Source organism: Polypterus senegalus, chromosome 16, assembly GCF_016835505.1.
Source record: "Polypterus senegalus isolate Bchr_013 chromosome 16, ASM1683550v1, whole genome shotgun sequence".
NCBI lineage: Eukaryota > Metazoa > Chordata > Cladistia > Polypteriformes > Polypteridae > Polypterus > Polypterus senegalus.
This window is the reverse complement of record NC_053169.1, coordinates 19273448-19290110: the sequence shown is the minus strand read 5'-3', so window position 1 is coordinate 19290110 and position 16663 is coordinate 19273448.

Sequence of the window (16663 nt, the reverse complement as noted above, 5' to 3'; positions counted from 1 at the left end):
GGGGAAACTGTTTTATAAAAACAAATTGAAACCTTTGCAATTAGAGCTGGCCATTCAGCTCAGCAAGCCCGTCCAAGATAACTTCAAGTCGGTAATACATTTAGACTGAACCCCCACACACAGAGGTGGACTAGGCAGGTCAGAAAATGGATAATCTTTCTTACTTTATACAGTATATAATAAATCCTGACAACATGCTGCCTGCTCAGTGAAATCTTAAACTGCTGTTCCAAATGTAAAGAGGCTTTGTGGTCTCAGTCAACACTCATAAGGCCAGGGATATACTTAACACAACACGACAGGTGCGCTTGAGGACGCTGTTGCTATACAAGCAGTGTACTAACAGCACTTTGCGCGCATACTTTAAGTAAATTTGGAGGGTTTCACCAGGTGGCAGTGTGAGAAATCATCACGGTGAGAAAACAACGTCCTGATTCACTGTGCTGTCAGTTGATGGGAGAAAGATATGAAAAATAAAAATTCTTTACATTCTGATACTGTTGTGAAGGTGAGACCTTTAAATATATTGCCTCATTACAATGGGGAATATGCAAAGCTTGTATTGCCTATGTGAGGAATGGAAGCAGAAAAGCACCATAAAGACAGTCGCATGTCAGCATTTAAATTTAATGATTTGCTTCACCACATCAAGCCATTCGTCAAACATCGAAGTATGCACATCGATCCTGTTGGAGCTGCAAGCCTGCTGTCACATGTTGATAGTAAGCAACAATGCTGATGTCACATACCAAAACCTGAACACACACGCCCTCCATATTTTTTCTGGTACTGCAACTTGTGCACATGTCATGTTAATTTCTGACGACAAACTCAGAGGACGCGTGTAAAGAATGCTGGGAACGCATGGCAACCATGATGTGTGTGCATATGTGTTCTGAATGTGAAGTATAAACCAACCCTTAAGGCCCTATTTACACCTAAACATTTAAGCATTTTTTGAAGCATTTTAGAGCTAAACCTGAACACTCCTAAACCGCTTGAACAATTATCTCTCATTATTTTTCAATGACATTATTCACGCCTAAGCGTTTTACCAGCGAGAGGTTTAGAAAACTCCTGCATGCAGCACTCTCAGCCAAAATGCTCGCCTACAAAGTCAATCCAATGCAATCAAGTCCAAATCATAAACCAAGGGGAAAAATTCAATAAACAAAATCAAGAAACCCCCCGCCCACCCAAATAAAAAAACAAAAATCCAAAACAAAACTCTTCTTTACACCACAACTTCAATGAACCTCACTCCATCCATCCATCCATTTTCTAACCCGCTGAATCCGAATACAGGGTCACGGGGGTCCGCTGGAGCCAATCCCAGCCAACACAGGGCACAAAGCAGGAACCAATCCTGGGCAGGGTGCCAACCCACCGCAGGACACACACAAACACACCCACACACCAAGGCCAATTTAGAATCACCAATCCACCTAACCTGCATGTGGGAGGAAACCAGAGCGCCCGGAGGAAACCCACGCAGACACGGGGAGAACATGCAAACTCCACGCAGGGAGGACCCGGGAAGCGAACCCGGGTCTCCTAACTGCGAGGCAGCAGCGCTACCACTGCGCCACCGTGCCGCCCTATGAACCTCACTCCCTAGCATAAAATATAACAACCAGGGGATGGTCCCTTACCAATGATGTAATGGTGACCCCAATTCTTGATATTCCTCCTGCAAAAATGTTATTTTAAAGGCCAAATGCACAATATTTTACACTTATGGTTACAATTTGTATTTATGAACTAAACTAAAAGAGACGTCTTCAGTACATTTATGAACTGTTTTAGTGTTGATGGATGATTAAAAATAAATTGTTCTCAAATTTGGAAAACAAAAAAACAAAAACAAAACAAATTCATATAGGGCACACTGATATTGCTGAGCTTCATCCACAACTAAAAGTGTGACATTGTGCTTGTGTAGTCCATCTAGAGGAGGCCTCTCGGTGAGAATAGTCCTTGAGGACCTCAAAAAGTCAGTTGACGCACGGTTTAAATGCTGCATTTGTGTCTTTGCTGTTATGTCAATGAGTGTAAAGTCAATGAAGAGACTGTCTTTGATCCCCTGCTCCAGTTGCCGTTTGTGTGGAGTGTAGATGTTCTCCCATGTCTGGGTGGGATTTTCAACCATTACTCCAGTTTCCTTCATTCATCCCATAGATCAGAGATCCTCAAGTTTGGACCTGGAGGACCACAGTGGTTGCAGGTTTTTTTTCCAACCAAATTGCTTAATTAGAAGCCCATTACAGCTGCTGAAGCCAATCATTACTCAAAGAACATTTTTGTGGTTCATTTTAGTTAACTTGCCTTTTAAGATTCCCTTAATTGCTTTCTTCAGTCTTAAACGGCTGCATTCTGTTTTAATTGCTTCTTGTTTTCCTAACCAGCTGCCAATTAACAATCTGATGAAAGTGGCAATGCAGCCAGCAGCTCGCCACAGAGTGGATTAAGAAAAGTCTTCAGACCTCCTCACTATTTCACATTTGGTTATCTGGCAGCCTTGTGCTAAAATCATTTATACTGTATTTGTTTTTTTCCCCATGTCAAGCAACACTCAATATCCCAGACGGACAAAGTGAAAGAGGATTTTTGCAAATATATTAAAAATAAAAGCTGAAATATCACATTGACACAAGTATTGAGATCACCAGACACCAGGCACATACAAGCAGTACCATACAATGAAGCACAAATACAGTCCCCTGTATTCTGTGTCTCCTTCTCCTTGGTTTTCTTTCTCTCTCTCCCTCTCCCTCTCTCTCTCCTCCATCAAGCATCCCTCTGGCTTCTGAAACGAAGGCAGGCGGCTCCTCTTATGCTGCACCTGGAAGTGCTCCAGGGGGCTCATTACCGAGGTCTGGAATCACTCCCAGGTGTGGTAAAAGCCCAAAGTAAAGCTCTGTGGTTTCCACATCTCCCCCTTGTGGTATCCACAGAATCCAACAGAAATACAGAAAACTCCAACTCCCAGAATGGCCTGTGAGAACTTCTGGTGCTACAGCAGCCCAGGGGGGCTGCCCTCTAGTGACCTGGAGAAGATAATGCCCTGACCACACTTTCTCCCCCAGTCCTTCCACAATATTGGTGTCCCAGGCGGGCAGGGCCCTTGGCAGTTCACGACAGCATAATAAATACCTCTGGTGAAACATTAGATCAAACATATTAGACATAAGAAAAAAGACACAGACTCGAGTGTTGATTGATGGAAATGCTTCTTGTTTGTCCTGTGACTTAAGCCTGTGGATGTTTATTAAAGTTGATCTTATTTAGAACGTTAATAGCAGTTGGGATGAAGGAGTACTAGTTAGTTGCTTTTCAACCTTGGATTGTTGAATCTGTGACCTGATGGCAACAACCGGAACTAAGAATGTAGTGGATGAGTCCTGTTTCCTTTCTGTGACACTTGCTTCTTAAACAGGTTTGTCAGATTGAATTGTTGACACCCTGTGATTTTACTGCTCCGTCATTAAGATGTTTTTGCACCATCTTTGGAGTTCACATGTGCTCAGTTCAGTTGATTGGGCATGAATAGGAAAGGCAGTTACCTGTCTACAGAAGGTCTCACAGTTGAGCAAAAACCAAGCCATGAGGTCAAAGGAACTGCCTGCAAAGCTTAGAGACAGGATTTTGGCTGCAGTGAAGGTTTCCAGGAGCACATTTGCCTTCATTATTCTTAAGTAGAACTTGGGATCAACTGCAGCTCTACCTAGAGCTGTCCACCTGGCCAAACTGAGCAATTGGGGGAGAAAGGCCATGGTAAGAGAGGTGACCAAGAACCATATGGTCACCCTGGCTGAGCACCACTGTATCTGTGTGGAGATAAGAGAAACTTTCAGAAGGATATCCATCAGTGCAACATTCCATCTATCTGGACTTTTTGATAGAATGGCCAGAAAAAGCCACTCCCCAGAGAAAAAACACATAAAGGCCTGCTTGGATGACACCTAAGGACTCTGACTGTGAGAATTGAGATTCTCTGGTCTGATCAAACCATGATTAGTGTCGTGTCTGGAGGAAACCAAGCTCTGTTCATCACCTGTGTAATACTGAAACATGGCAGTAGCATCATGTGATGGGATTGTTTTTGACAGCAGGGACTGGGAGATTAGACTGGGTTGAGGGATTCAGCAGCGCCTGCAATGTCTGCACTATGCACAGCACAATCTGTTGCTCAGAAATGGCTCTGGTCAATGTAACATTTTTTTTTAAACAATACATACCTTTCCCAGTTAATTCTGGGGTTCGTCAGGGGTGTGTTCTGCTCCTACTCTGTTCAATGCTTGTATGGATTGGGTGTTGGGCAAGGTCGTGGGGTCCAGCGGCTGTGGGGTATCTGTTGGTGAAGAAAGATTCATGGATCTTGACTTTGCTGACAATGCTGTGATCTTCACAGAGATTCTGATTGGGGCGCACGATAAACTGAGCGAGAAGTCTGAGTGTCTGGGCTTGCGAGTGTCCTGGATAAAAACCAAGAGCCAAGTATTTAATGACCTCTTAGATACAGCCATCAGCAGTGTGTCTGTTTGTGGAGAGAGTGTCGAAGTCATCGAGAGGTTTACTTACCTTGGCAGTGACATTCACGTCTCTAGTGACTCTTCCTATGAAGTCAGTAGACGGATTGGGAGAGCATGGGAGGGTCATGAGGTCGCTGGAATGGAGCGTGTGGCGCTCCCAATATCTATGAAAAAGGATGAAGGTTCAAGTCTTTAGAGTCCTGGTGCTTCCTGTCTTGCTATATGGTTGCGAGACATGGACGCTATGCAGTGACCAGAGATGAAGACTGGACTCCTTCGGTACTGTGTCTCTTCAGAGAATCCTTGGGTACTGTTGGTTTGACTTCATTTCGAATGATCGGTTGCTCATGGTGTTCCGAATGAGGCACATTACCTGCGTTATGAGGGAGGGTCAGTTACGACACTACGGCCATGTAGCACGCTTCTCCGAGGATGATCCAGCTCGTAGGATCCTTACTGTTGGGGACCTGAGTGGCTGAACCAGGCCAAGGGGCCGCCTGTGTAACACCTGGCTGTGGCAGGTAGAGTGCCATTTCTGGAGGGCGGGACTGAACCGCGTGTCTGCCTGGGGAGTTGCCAACCAGGATTCCGAGTTGTTTCGTTGTGTGGTGGGTGCGGCAACGCACTGCACCAGTGTATGGTCCCCAAGTTGACTTGACTTGATACCTACTAACACTCTTACTCAAAGCGAATGTCCCATTATATTGTTGTATATTATTTTTGCATACAAGCGATGTTCGATCTTGAGATCTGATGACCTACATAGTCCAACAATAACACGAACAACAACAACGATAATGATGCCAATCATAATAATCCTTAAACAGTAGCATAGAAGGGACAGACTTGGCAAGATAAAATTAAATGATCAAAACGGCAACAGGACTGTAGCTCTTGAGTGATTGCTAAAAGTTGGTATAACCCAAACTATGATGGTCTCCCAAATGGACATACATTAACATTTGTGTTAAAACATAGCTAATATTGTCCTCTGTTGCTCACCACCATTTTGTTACATTCGTTGTAGGCACGCTAAAGCAGTTGTGTGTTTTTTAGATAGGTAGATTGCATTATTTGCATACACAAGCATACGGTAAATAGGAATTGTGGGTAAAGATTCCTATTTAAAAATAATCATTATAGTCTCAATTTCACTGAAAGTTTTCATTAAGCTAAGTTTTCAATTTATGTTATTAATTTAAATGACATGTATATGTTATGGTAATGGCTTAGTTTAAAAAAAATGAATATGGGGAATGTTACCATCATCAAAAGGCACACATTAACTGGCAGTTTAAATAGATAACAACAGAAGTTAAATCATAGTTTTAGCAATAATCTGAGTGTTATTTTCTTAATTTTCCTTAGAGAAACGTTAAAAGCAATAAAATAAAGACTACTAATACAGCCTGATTCCTACTTATTTTCTGAAATGGCACCCCTTGATAGTGTATTTTTCTGAGACAGACTTGTAAACAGATGTTGCTATAACTCAACATTCTCAAATTGTGAATTTGAGGTTCTAAATACTTTGCTGTCTCCAGTTCTGACTCCAGGTCTCAAGTTTTATAACACACTGGTGAGGCCTCATCTGGAGTCCTGTGCGCAGATTTGGTCTCCAAGCTACAAAAAGAACATAACAGCACTAGAAAAGGTCCAGAGAAGAGCGACTAGGCTGATTCAGGGGCTACAAGTGATGAGTTATTGAGGAAAGATTAGAAGAGCTGAGCTTTCAAAAGAGATTAAGAGGAGACCTGATTGAGTGGTTAAAATGATGAAGGGAATTAGTCTAGTGGATCGAGACAGTGACTTTAAAATGAGTTCATCAAGAGCAAGGGGACACAGTTGGAAACTTGTTAAGGGTAAATTTCACAGAAACATTAGGAAGTTTTTCTTTACACAAAGAACGATAGACACTTGGAATAAACTACCAAGTAGTGTGGTAGACAGTAAGACTGTAGTGTGTTTCAAATCTTGACTTGGATGTTATTTTTCAAAGAATGAAATGGGTAGAACTGGTGAGCTTTGTTGGGCTGAATGGCTTATTCTCATCTAGATTGTTCTCATGTTCTACTATTCAGGTCTGGTGATTCCTCTCAAAGCAAAGGGGGTGGTGGGATGCCATTTACCATTTCACCCAGGGCAGCAAAAATCCTAGAACCAGCTCTGTGTGTGTATATGCGTTCATCGTGAAGAATGTATTTGAATAAAATATTTAGAAAGAACTAGAAGAGAAAAGTGAGCGGCTCAGATTAAATACATTTACATTTATTTGCTTAGCAGACACTTTTATCCAAAGTGACTTACGAAAGTGGTCAATATAATCGAGTAAACGTCAGTCTGGTAGACTGTCTAAGAGCAGGAGCGGCAGGATGATGTTACAAAATTGATCACTGCAAGTGAAAGATTTAGAACAAAACTCAAGCGAGTTGCACTTCCTAAATTACAAAACCTAATGGTCAGTTAGACACAAGTTCACCAAACAAGAAAGGGAGTCAGAATTTCTTATGGAGGTAGGCAACTCATTCCAACAGCTTGTAGCTACACATGAAGAGAGTCTGGATTGAGATTTGAGACAATTCAGAGGTGGCATCTACCAGACACCTTTCATCAGCAGAGCGGATTGGTAGAGAAGGTGCATTGGGCATGCTGATTTGCTCAGGGCCACAAGTCACTTGGAAGGTATTCACACAAAGGAAAAATCTACAATCTAAGAATGACTTGGCAGAGCAGACTAAAAACCATAGAAATGAATTATATGTTCCATTATTAGCCATGATTGGCCCCTAATTAAGAAATTGGATCGGCACAAAAACCTCCAGTCTCTTTGGCCCTCCATGACCGCACTTGAGGTTCTCCGCCATAGATGTTGATGCTGGATGATTGCGGACTCTGAATTCACCCCGTATGAGTCTGTCTGTCAGTGACTGGCACCCACACTGGGTTTCTGAAGCTGCCCTATTATTAGGCCTTTAGTCCCAGGGGCCGAGAGTCTATACAAATAATAAATGGGCAACTGAATGCCATTATTTGTTTTTGATTGTGACTCTTTACACCATTTTATGTGTATTAGAGTGCCAAGTGCCTAATGTTTGTGTTGATGAATTCTTATGGAACTGTTTTTTCTTTTTGTGTTGTACAATAAAGGCACTGAATGGCACGTTTCCAGTTTTCAGAGGTTTTAGCAGCACTGGTAGAAGCTCAGTATCGTGACTTAGGTGAAAACAGCTCTAATCCATTTCAGTGTAAACATTATTTTTATAGGATTAAATTTGAAACCCTTTTCTTTTTTTTCTTTTTTTCCTTTCTGTAATGTGAATTTTTCCTAAGACGAACATAAGCCGCTAAGTACTACACCTGTTTGGCTTAATCACGCTGGGTTAATCTCAGTTTTGTGCTCTGCGTCCTGCTCTTATATCCTATGTCATTTAATGAAGATTTACCTTCTGGAAGGTTTTGAATGGATCAAGAAACTTTAACTTGTTTTCATCAAACATGTCAATGCAGGAGTGAAGAAAACCCAATTTTCGTTTTAGAAATCCTCCTTTAGGCTCTTGTCCACCAGCCATGTTTTATAGCTGTGTTTCCACAATGGCCTGGCAGATTGCCTGCAAAAGTGTCATTATATAAATGAATATCCTTGTCAGCTAACTTGTATTGCGTGAGAAGAGTATTATGTGCAATTCATGCTGTTTGTGCCTTAATGTCATAATTGTCACTTAAACTAAGAAACTGGCTTTGGTCTCCTATACAGTGTGCCCCCTAGTGGTTAAGGTATTGACATTTTGTTAACCTGCAGGTTCCTGGTTCAGTCCCGGCTTCTGACTTGTTCTGTGGCAAAAATCACATAACTTGCATGTTATCCGTTTATAGAAATAAGGAAACAATGCTGTGTCTGGGATGGCGGTCACTATGAAAGACACCATATAAAATCACAGTACTGCTGGGTCAAGTCAATCCTCACTTCTACCTTGTTGTCTCACCCTAGATGAACATCTTATGCTACATCTTTTACAGCTGTAGACATACAGTGCCCTCTGTAATGTTTGGGACAAAGACATTTTTCCTTTATTTACCCCACAGTTTAAAATTACAAATCAAACAAATCAGACATGATTAAAGTACACATTGCAGACTTTCATTTAAGGGGATTTGCATACATTGTGGTCACAGTATGTAGAGTTGACAACACTTTTTCTACACAGTCCGCCCATTTTAAGGCACCATCATGTTTGTCACACAGTAATGGCAGGTCTATTAAAGCAGTTATAGTTAGGACTTTAATAATTCATTACATTTATATAGCGCTTTTCTCAGTACTCAAAGCGCTTTCCACACAGGGAGGAACCGGGAAGCGAACCCACAATCTTCCACAGTCTCCTTACTGCTTTGTTACATGTTCCTGACTTCTGGGAGTCTGTGATTTATAGACATCAGCAGGTGCTGAGGATCTTCTCTGGTGATGTTCTGCCAAGCCTCTAATGCAGCCGTCTTCAGTCCCTGCTTTTTTCGGGGGCTTTCTCTTCAGCATATGGAAGGCCTGCTCAATTGGATTTAAATCAGGTGACTGACTTGGCCATTTAGAAATTTTCCAATTCTTAGTATTAAAAAACTCTTGTGTTGCCTTAAAACAAGATCTTGTGGTAGGGCGAAGCACTGTCCAGTGTGTTTGGAGGCCTTTAGTAGAACTTGAGCAAACCGGATGTTTCTGAACACCTCAGAATTCATTGTGCTGCTGCCATCAGCAGTTCCACCATCAATGAAGAGAAGTGTGCCAGGACCTGTGGCAGCCGTACATGCCCAAGCCATAAGACCCCCACCACCATGTTTAACAGATGAGGTGGTCTGCTTTGGATCTCAGGCAGTTCTTTTTTATCTCCACACTCTGCTCTTGCCATCACTCTCATGAGGTTCATCTTTGAACTTGTCAGTTCATAAGACCTTTTACCAGAATTCTGCAGGCTCTTTGAAGTCCTTTTTCTCAAACTGTAGTCTGCCCATCCTGTTTTGTGGCTAACTAGTAGTCTGCATCTTGCAGTGTGGCCTCTGTGTTTTTGGTCATGAAGTCCTCTGCTAATAGTCATCTCTGACACGTCCACATCTGCCCCCTGAAGACTGTTTCTGATCTGTCACACAGGCATTGGGGGCTTTTTCTTTACCATTGGATTCTTCTGTCATCAGCAGTGAAGGTCTTCCTTGGCCTACCAGTTTCTTTGTGATTACTGAGCTCAGCAGTTGTGTTCTTTCTTCTTCACGATATTCCAGACAGTTGATTTAGGTCATCCTCAGGTTTTACTGATGTCTCAATTGGTTTTATTCTTTTTTTTTTCCAACCTCATAATGGTTTCTTTGACTTTCATTGGCACAGCTCTTGCCCTAATTTTGAAAAATGGCAACTACAAACTCCAAAGGGTAGAAGCAAGCAGGAGTATCTTATGAAGCAATGAAACCCACCTGAAGAATCACAAACCTTATGGTGCCCTGAAATAGGTGGACCATGAGTAAAACATGTTTTCATTTCTACATAATGTGACCAAAATATATGTAAATCCCCTTTATTGAAAGCATGTAGTGTGTACTTTAATCACGATGTTTGAATTGTTTGATTTTGTAATTTTAAACTGTAGAGCAGAGGGGGGAAATCAAGGAAAAATGGGTCTTTGTCCCAAACAGTACGAAGGGCGCTGTACATAAACTTCAGAATGCAATCACTGTGCTGTACGGTGCCTATAATGAGTACTAATCCCTTGGTTGTTTTCATATTTTACTATTATACAACATGGCATCACAATTGATTGAATTTGGTTTTTTGCCATTGATCAACAGAAAAAGACTTGTTAATGTCAAAGTGAAAACAGACCTCTCAGAGTGGTCTAAATTAATTACAAGAAGCCCACTCTTGTCCCATCTCAAGTAGTATATACTTGCATATAAGTTCTCCCGTGGATCAGGCCCGTCGCGACAAGGCAGGCAAACCAAGCAATTGCTTGGGGCCTCGAGCTGGCCTGGGGCCCCAAGACAACGACTGGTTAAGAATAAAATGCAGCGACAAACTGTGTGAGCGCCCCATTGATAGTGAATGCAGTAAAGTGCAATGACACTGTTATCGGGATCCCCCTCAAGGGGGCCCCCCTCGCTGACAGCAGCCAGCCAACCACGCGATCTCTGCTGCCGGCAAAATACAAAACTTCCTCAGCAGTCATGAAGCGGAATTATGCTTCAGGAAGCCAAAAAAAGAAAGAAGAGAAAGGAAGAGGAGGATAAGAAAAAACAAGACAGTGGTAAGTGATAAATTACACACATAAAATAGCTCTACTTGTCTTGTACAAATGGTGCAATTTTGCAGCAGGTAGGCTAGCAGAAATATGTACAGTATGGCTATGCTGTGGTTCCTTTGCGTGCGTGCGTGCGTGCGGGGGGCCTCCATGTCCATTTTGCTTGGGGCCCCCAAATTCCTTCAAACGGCCCTGCCGTGGATGAGTCAGAGCGTGATTTTACCGTATAATTTCTTGTATTTTATAATGTTGGTCAAATAAGTCGAATATGGAAAACTCACGCTATTGGTCCAAGAGATTATGATATGCTAACACCCACCTGAGAGAGTAACCACGAAGCACACAGCCTTTATTTTCCTATGTATTGTGCCTACGTGACCACAGGGTAATACCCAAACTATTTCGAAGAGACGTTTGCACTGTTTTGTGTTTTTTGTATCTCAAACCCTCATACACCTTTATCGTAAGCGCATCCCTTATCTGCGATGGAGCGTACGATCAGAAGAAAATATGAAGCTGGTTTTAAATTAAATGTTGCTGAAGTGGCAAAAGAAAATTGGTAACTGCGCTGCTGCAACAAAATTCGATGTGTCTGAGAAGCTGGTGTGAGATTGGAGGAGGCAAGAAGATGTAAAAAAAAAAAAAAATGAAGTGTCGCCTTTTTGAACGGGGTCTGATTTTATGATCGATTTTTTCGGGTTTCAGGACCCGAATTGTATGTGAGTATATACGGTAATTACAGACCAGTGTCGCTCCTCACATTCCTCCCTGAAACACTGGAACGTGCCGTCTCTAAACAAGTGCCTTCCTTTTGTGTACAGAATAGACTGTCTCGTATAGAGTCCTTTTCTGTTAGTCAGAGTCAATAAAGCCAAATTACATCCACTGTGATTCCCTGTTTGTAACAATAAAATGTGGGCAAACACTTTTTTTATATGCCCTGTACAGAAACCATTAAATTACTGGTTCAATCAGTGTTGATTTTAGGAAACAATAGTGCAAAGTGTTGATCTTGTGTGAAAGGAGTCCTGTTAAGGCACCACATTGCTGGTTCATTCTACATTTCTTGACCCTTCGATTAGCCAGTTTGTACTCCAGCCATAGTAGTAAATAAACAGTAGAAATAAATGAAGATGATTACTGTAAAAGGCGCCATGAAAATGTTAAGGTAGCTAGACTGGAAAATAATCGTAGTCAGAAACAAGCCAAGTTGTCAAACGTCTATCACTAACCAACACTCGAAGAACTATAAGAAGTGCAAGGGAAAGTGCATTTAGAACTGAAGCCTGGAAGGACTTCCTTACAAAAAGAGTTGTGGGAATCTGAAACAAACTACCAAGTCGTGAAGTTGAAGCAAAACCCTGACAACCTTTAATAAGCACCTGGATGAGCTACTGGGACAGTTTAGCTAATAGCTGAAGTAACAAGTGTGATGGACTGAAAGGTCTCTTCTCATTTGTTAAATTTCTTATGTTCTGGAAAGACATAACAGGGGATATCCATCAATCTCTGATAGTGATGCCATGTCTGGATTGTCCTTTTATCCTATTGCTCTGATGATATAACAAGTGTTACACATCCATCCATCCATTCATTATCCAACCTGCTATATCCTAACTACTGGGTCATCGGGGTCTGCTGGAGCCAATCCCAGCCAACAGTATGAGGAATTCTTGGAACAATTGCCTTAGAAGTACTTGACACTTAGCTCTAAAATGACAGCCTCTGTGACAAAACAAAAGTGGTTTTGCAGCACAGCATTAAATATATACAGTACAACCTCTTCAGACTATTATAACAAAATTATTTGGAATCCTTGAGTTCTAAAACCTCCAATAAGACTTGTACATCTTCAGTATTTCAGTATACACTCACCAGCCACTTTATTAGGTACATCTTGCTAGCACCAAAGTGAACCCCATTTTGACTTCAAAACTGCAGTAATTCTTCGTGGCATAGAGTCAACAAGGTGCCGGAAACATTACTCTGGGATTTTGGTCCATATTGACATGATAGCATCACGTTGTTGGCTGCACATCCATGATGCAAATCTCCCCATACAACACATCCCAAAGGTGCTCTACTGAATTGAGATCTGCTCACTGTAGAGGCCATCTGAGTACAATGAACTCATCGTCATGTTCCAGAAACCAGTTTGAGGTGATCTGAGCTTTGTGACATGGTGCGTTATCCTGCTGGATGTAACCATCAGAAGAGGGGTACACTGCGGTCATAAAGGGATGGACAACAACAATCAGGTAGGATGTGGCCTTTAAACAATGCTCGGTTGGTACTGAGGGGCCCAAAGTGTGCCAAGAAAGTATCCCCAACACCATTACACCACCAAAAACAGCCTGAAACATTGATACAAGGCAGGATGGATTCATGTTTTCATGTTGTTGACACCAAATTCTGAGCCTATCATCCGAATGTTGCAGCATAAATTGAGACTCATCAGACTAGGCATTTTTCCAATCTTCTGTTGTCCAATTTTGGTGAGCCTGTGTGAATTGTAGCCTCAGTTGCCTGTTCCTATCTGACAAGAGTGTCACCCAGTGTGGTCTCCTGCTGCTGTAGCCCATCTGCTTCAAGGTTTGATGTGTTTTGTGCTCAGAGATGCTCTTCTGTGAACCTCAGTTGTAATGAGTGCTTATTTATGGTACTGTTGCCTTTCTATTAGCTCAAACCAGTCTGGCTATTCTCCTCTGACTGCTGGTATCAATGAGGCATTTTTGCCCAAAGCACTACCGCTCACTGGATTTTTTCCCTTTTTCAGACCATTCTCTGTAAACCCTAGAGATGGTTGTGTATGAAAATACCAGTAGATCAGCAGTTTCTGAAATACTCAGACCAGCACGTCTGGCACCAACAACCATGTCACATTCAGAGTCACTTCAGTCGCCTTTCTTCTCTATTCTGATGCTCAGTTTGAACTTCAGCAAGTCATCTTGACAATGTCTACAAGCTGAAATGCATTGAGTTTCTGGCTTGTAATTGGCTGATTAGATATTAACAAGCAATTGAACAGATGTACCTAATAAAGTGGCCAGTGGGTGTATTTGTCAATTCTGCAGGTAGTAGTGGGGTGCCAGCTGTCTTGGGGTGAACCTAATCTGAACAGGCTTTAAGAGCTCCTGGCCTGCTTTGTGGTTCTTTTGGAGACCTCACTCCATTTTCGACATGTTCAGAACGTTGAATCACGACACTTTAGGAAGAGGTGGAAAGGTCTGTTTGTGGAAACACCGTGTAGCTGTCTAAATTGCTGAAACCACTCAACATAGTCATTTCCTGAACAATCTATCTGACATCTTGTAGACTCCACTCCAGACAAATTCATGCCATTCTGAAGGCCACGTAGGTGGGTCTAATAAAGTGGCATCTCAGTGTTCATGTAATTATCTGTTTTGCTACTTGTGCTATCCATTGAAAACTGGTTGAAGTCTTAAGTAATCAACATGACCTCCTGTTTTTCATTTGAAACATGGGTTGTCCATTTGGTCTGGTATAATAATACTGAATATCACAGACATCCTTAGTTTTCCTTTCAAAGTGTTCCTCAGGTGTTTTACCATCGCCACATTCACTGTGGCTTGCAAATTCCTCCATTTCCTCTACTCCCACTTCTCCGTGGTTAGTACCACCAGCACCACTGCCTGTGCACATGCATACTTATTTAGTCCTTCTGGGAATTCCTCACACGTGGTTTGGTGAATCACATCCCCATTTCTTTTATGGTGACTTCCTTAGCTTAGCTTTGGGTGTTTTGCGCTGTTTCATTGTATGCTTTGTAACCACAAGGGGGCACCAGAGACCCCCAAACCACAGACACAGCAATAGAGCCCACAATCTATGAATAAAATAAAAGGTTTTTAGCACCTTGCATTGTCCACTTTTCCAACATTTAGCCACAATTATACAATAAACCAACAATTCTTCCTCCTTCTCTCCTCCGCTGAGTGTTGCCTGCTGCCTCCCAACTCTGACTCATCCATGTATGGCAGTGGGCTCCCTTTTATACCAGACCTGGGAATGCTTCTGGGGCCACGCCACATCTTCCAGGAAGCACTTCCGGGCCATATTGAAACTAGGGAGGACTTCCCCCAACAGCACCCTCTATTGGAACGTAGGAACCCCGACAGGGCTGCACTTCTGGACTCCATATCCCAAGCACCCCTGTGGGTATCCTGACTGGGTCCCCATGTGAGGACCACTGTCACCAGATATATGGAGAATGGAACTGCTCCCAAGTTCTGGCTTCTGCTGGTCCATCCATTCTTTTATACAAGCTGGGCACAAAGTTATCGTCCAGCCAGCCAATCACCCATCGTTCCTCTCAGGCCTCCAATTCAAATAATGAACTCTGCTCCTCCCTGGTTGGGATTCCTGTTCTTATCCTACAGCTTACACAACCGATCCCATTCCCTCGTGGCGGCCTCTTCCTCTTCGGATAGAGCCATCCGTTTTCACCGCTTCCTCTCAGTGTCACTCATATAAGTATCAACGCAAGTATTTCAAACAGCCTCTGAAATACAGTGGTACCTCTGGTCACGACCATAATTCATTCCAAAACTCTAGACGCAATCCGATTTGGTCATGACCCGAACTTAATTTCCCCATAAGATTATATGTAAATACAATTAATCCATTCCAGACCGTATGAACTGTACGTAAATATATTTTTTAAGATTTTTAAGCACAAAAATAGTTAATTATACCATAGCATGCACAGTGTAATAGTAAACTAAATGTAAAAACATTTAGAACAACAGAGAAAACTAACATTGCAAGAGTTCGTGCTAGACCCTTATGTACTGTTCATACAAGATCCTTACGAACCACCCATTGTAAAAACTTTTTTTATGAGTTTTAAGCACAGGGAAAAAAATGAAAGTTTGAAAAATCCTTAATTTATACAAAATCTAACCCAAAACAACCAAGAAAACTAACCTAGATTTCAACTTCTTGTACTCGGCGGCAAGATCGGTAACACGAACGCCACGCGCATACTTTTGATGATTTCTTTCTTTAATTGGATTTCAGTTTTCTTCGAACCTTTCTTCTCACCAACACTACCACTCTTCACTTGCTTAGAGGCTGTGGTTAATTACAAAATTAATGCAAAAGTACATGAAATAGAGCACAAAGAGTTCACAGCGAATGAACGCATGTCTGACTGAGAACGATGTACAGGGAGAGGCTGAACACGTGCGTCGTCTTTCTTAGGCCCTGTATACGCAAACAAGTCACATTTAATATCCAAAGCGAGCTTTAACTGAGGAGAAGCCTTTCGTACTTTTGACTTTGTGCGCTCCCGTTCTTGCAATTGCCTCTCTTCGAATTGATTAACTAGCTGTTCGTCAGATGAGTGTGTTAACAGGCTATTTGTATCTTTCAGAAAGGGGAACCGGAAAATGGGAAATCATTGGCGCATACGAACCGGAAGGGAAACTGGCTGCCATTGTTTTTGTTTGCCACCAGAGTGTGTGGTCGTGAACAGATGCGAAATTTTGGCAAACTTTTTGATCGTAACCCGATTTGTACGTGTTTGGAAACATTCATGACCAGAGGTTCTACTGTATAGGGAGGGGACTTTGAAAAGCCAGTGTTGGTATCATTTGGTATTTTTATCATCATCTTTTATTTTTTGACCCTTCTTCTACTATTTTTAAATATTTCTTCCTAACCCTAGCAACCAGACAGACAGACCCACAGGCACTTTTCTGTTAATTAAGTTAGATAATTGCTTTTTATTCATTTAATCTTGCACAAATGATATTCCACACAAGGTGACTTATCAGGACACAGTACAATTGCCTTTCACATTTACAGCACAGGTGAGTTAAGTGACTTGTTCAG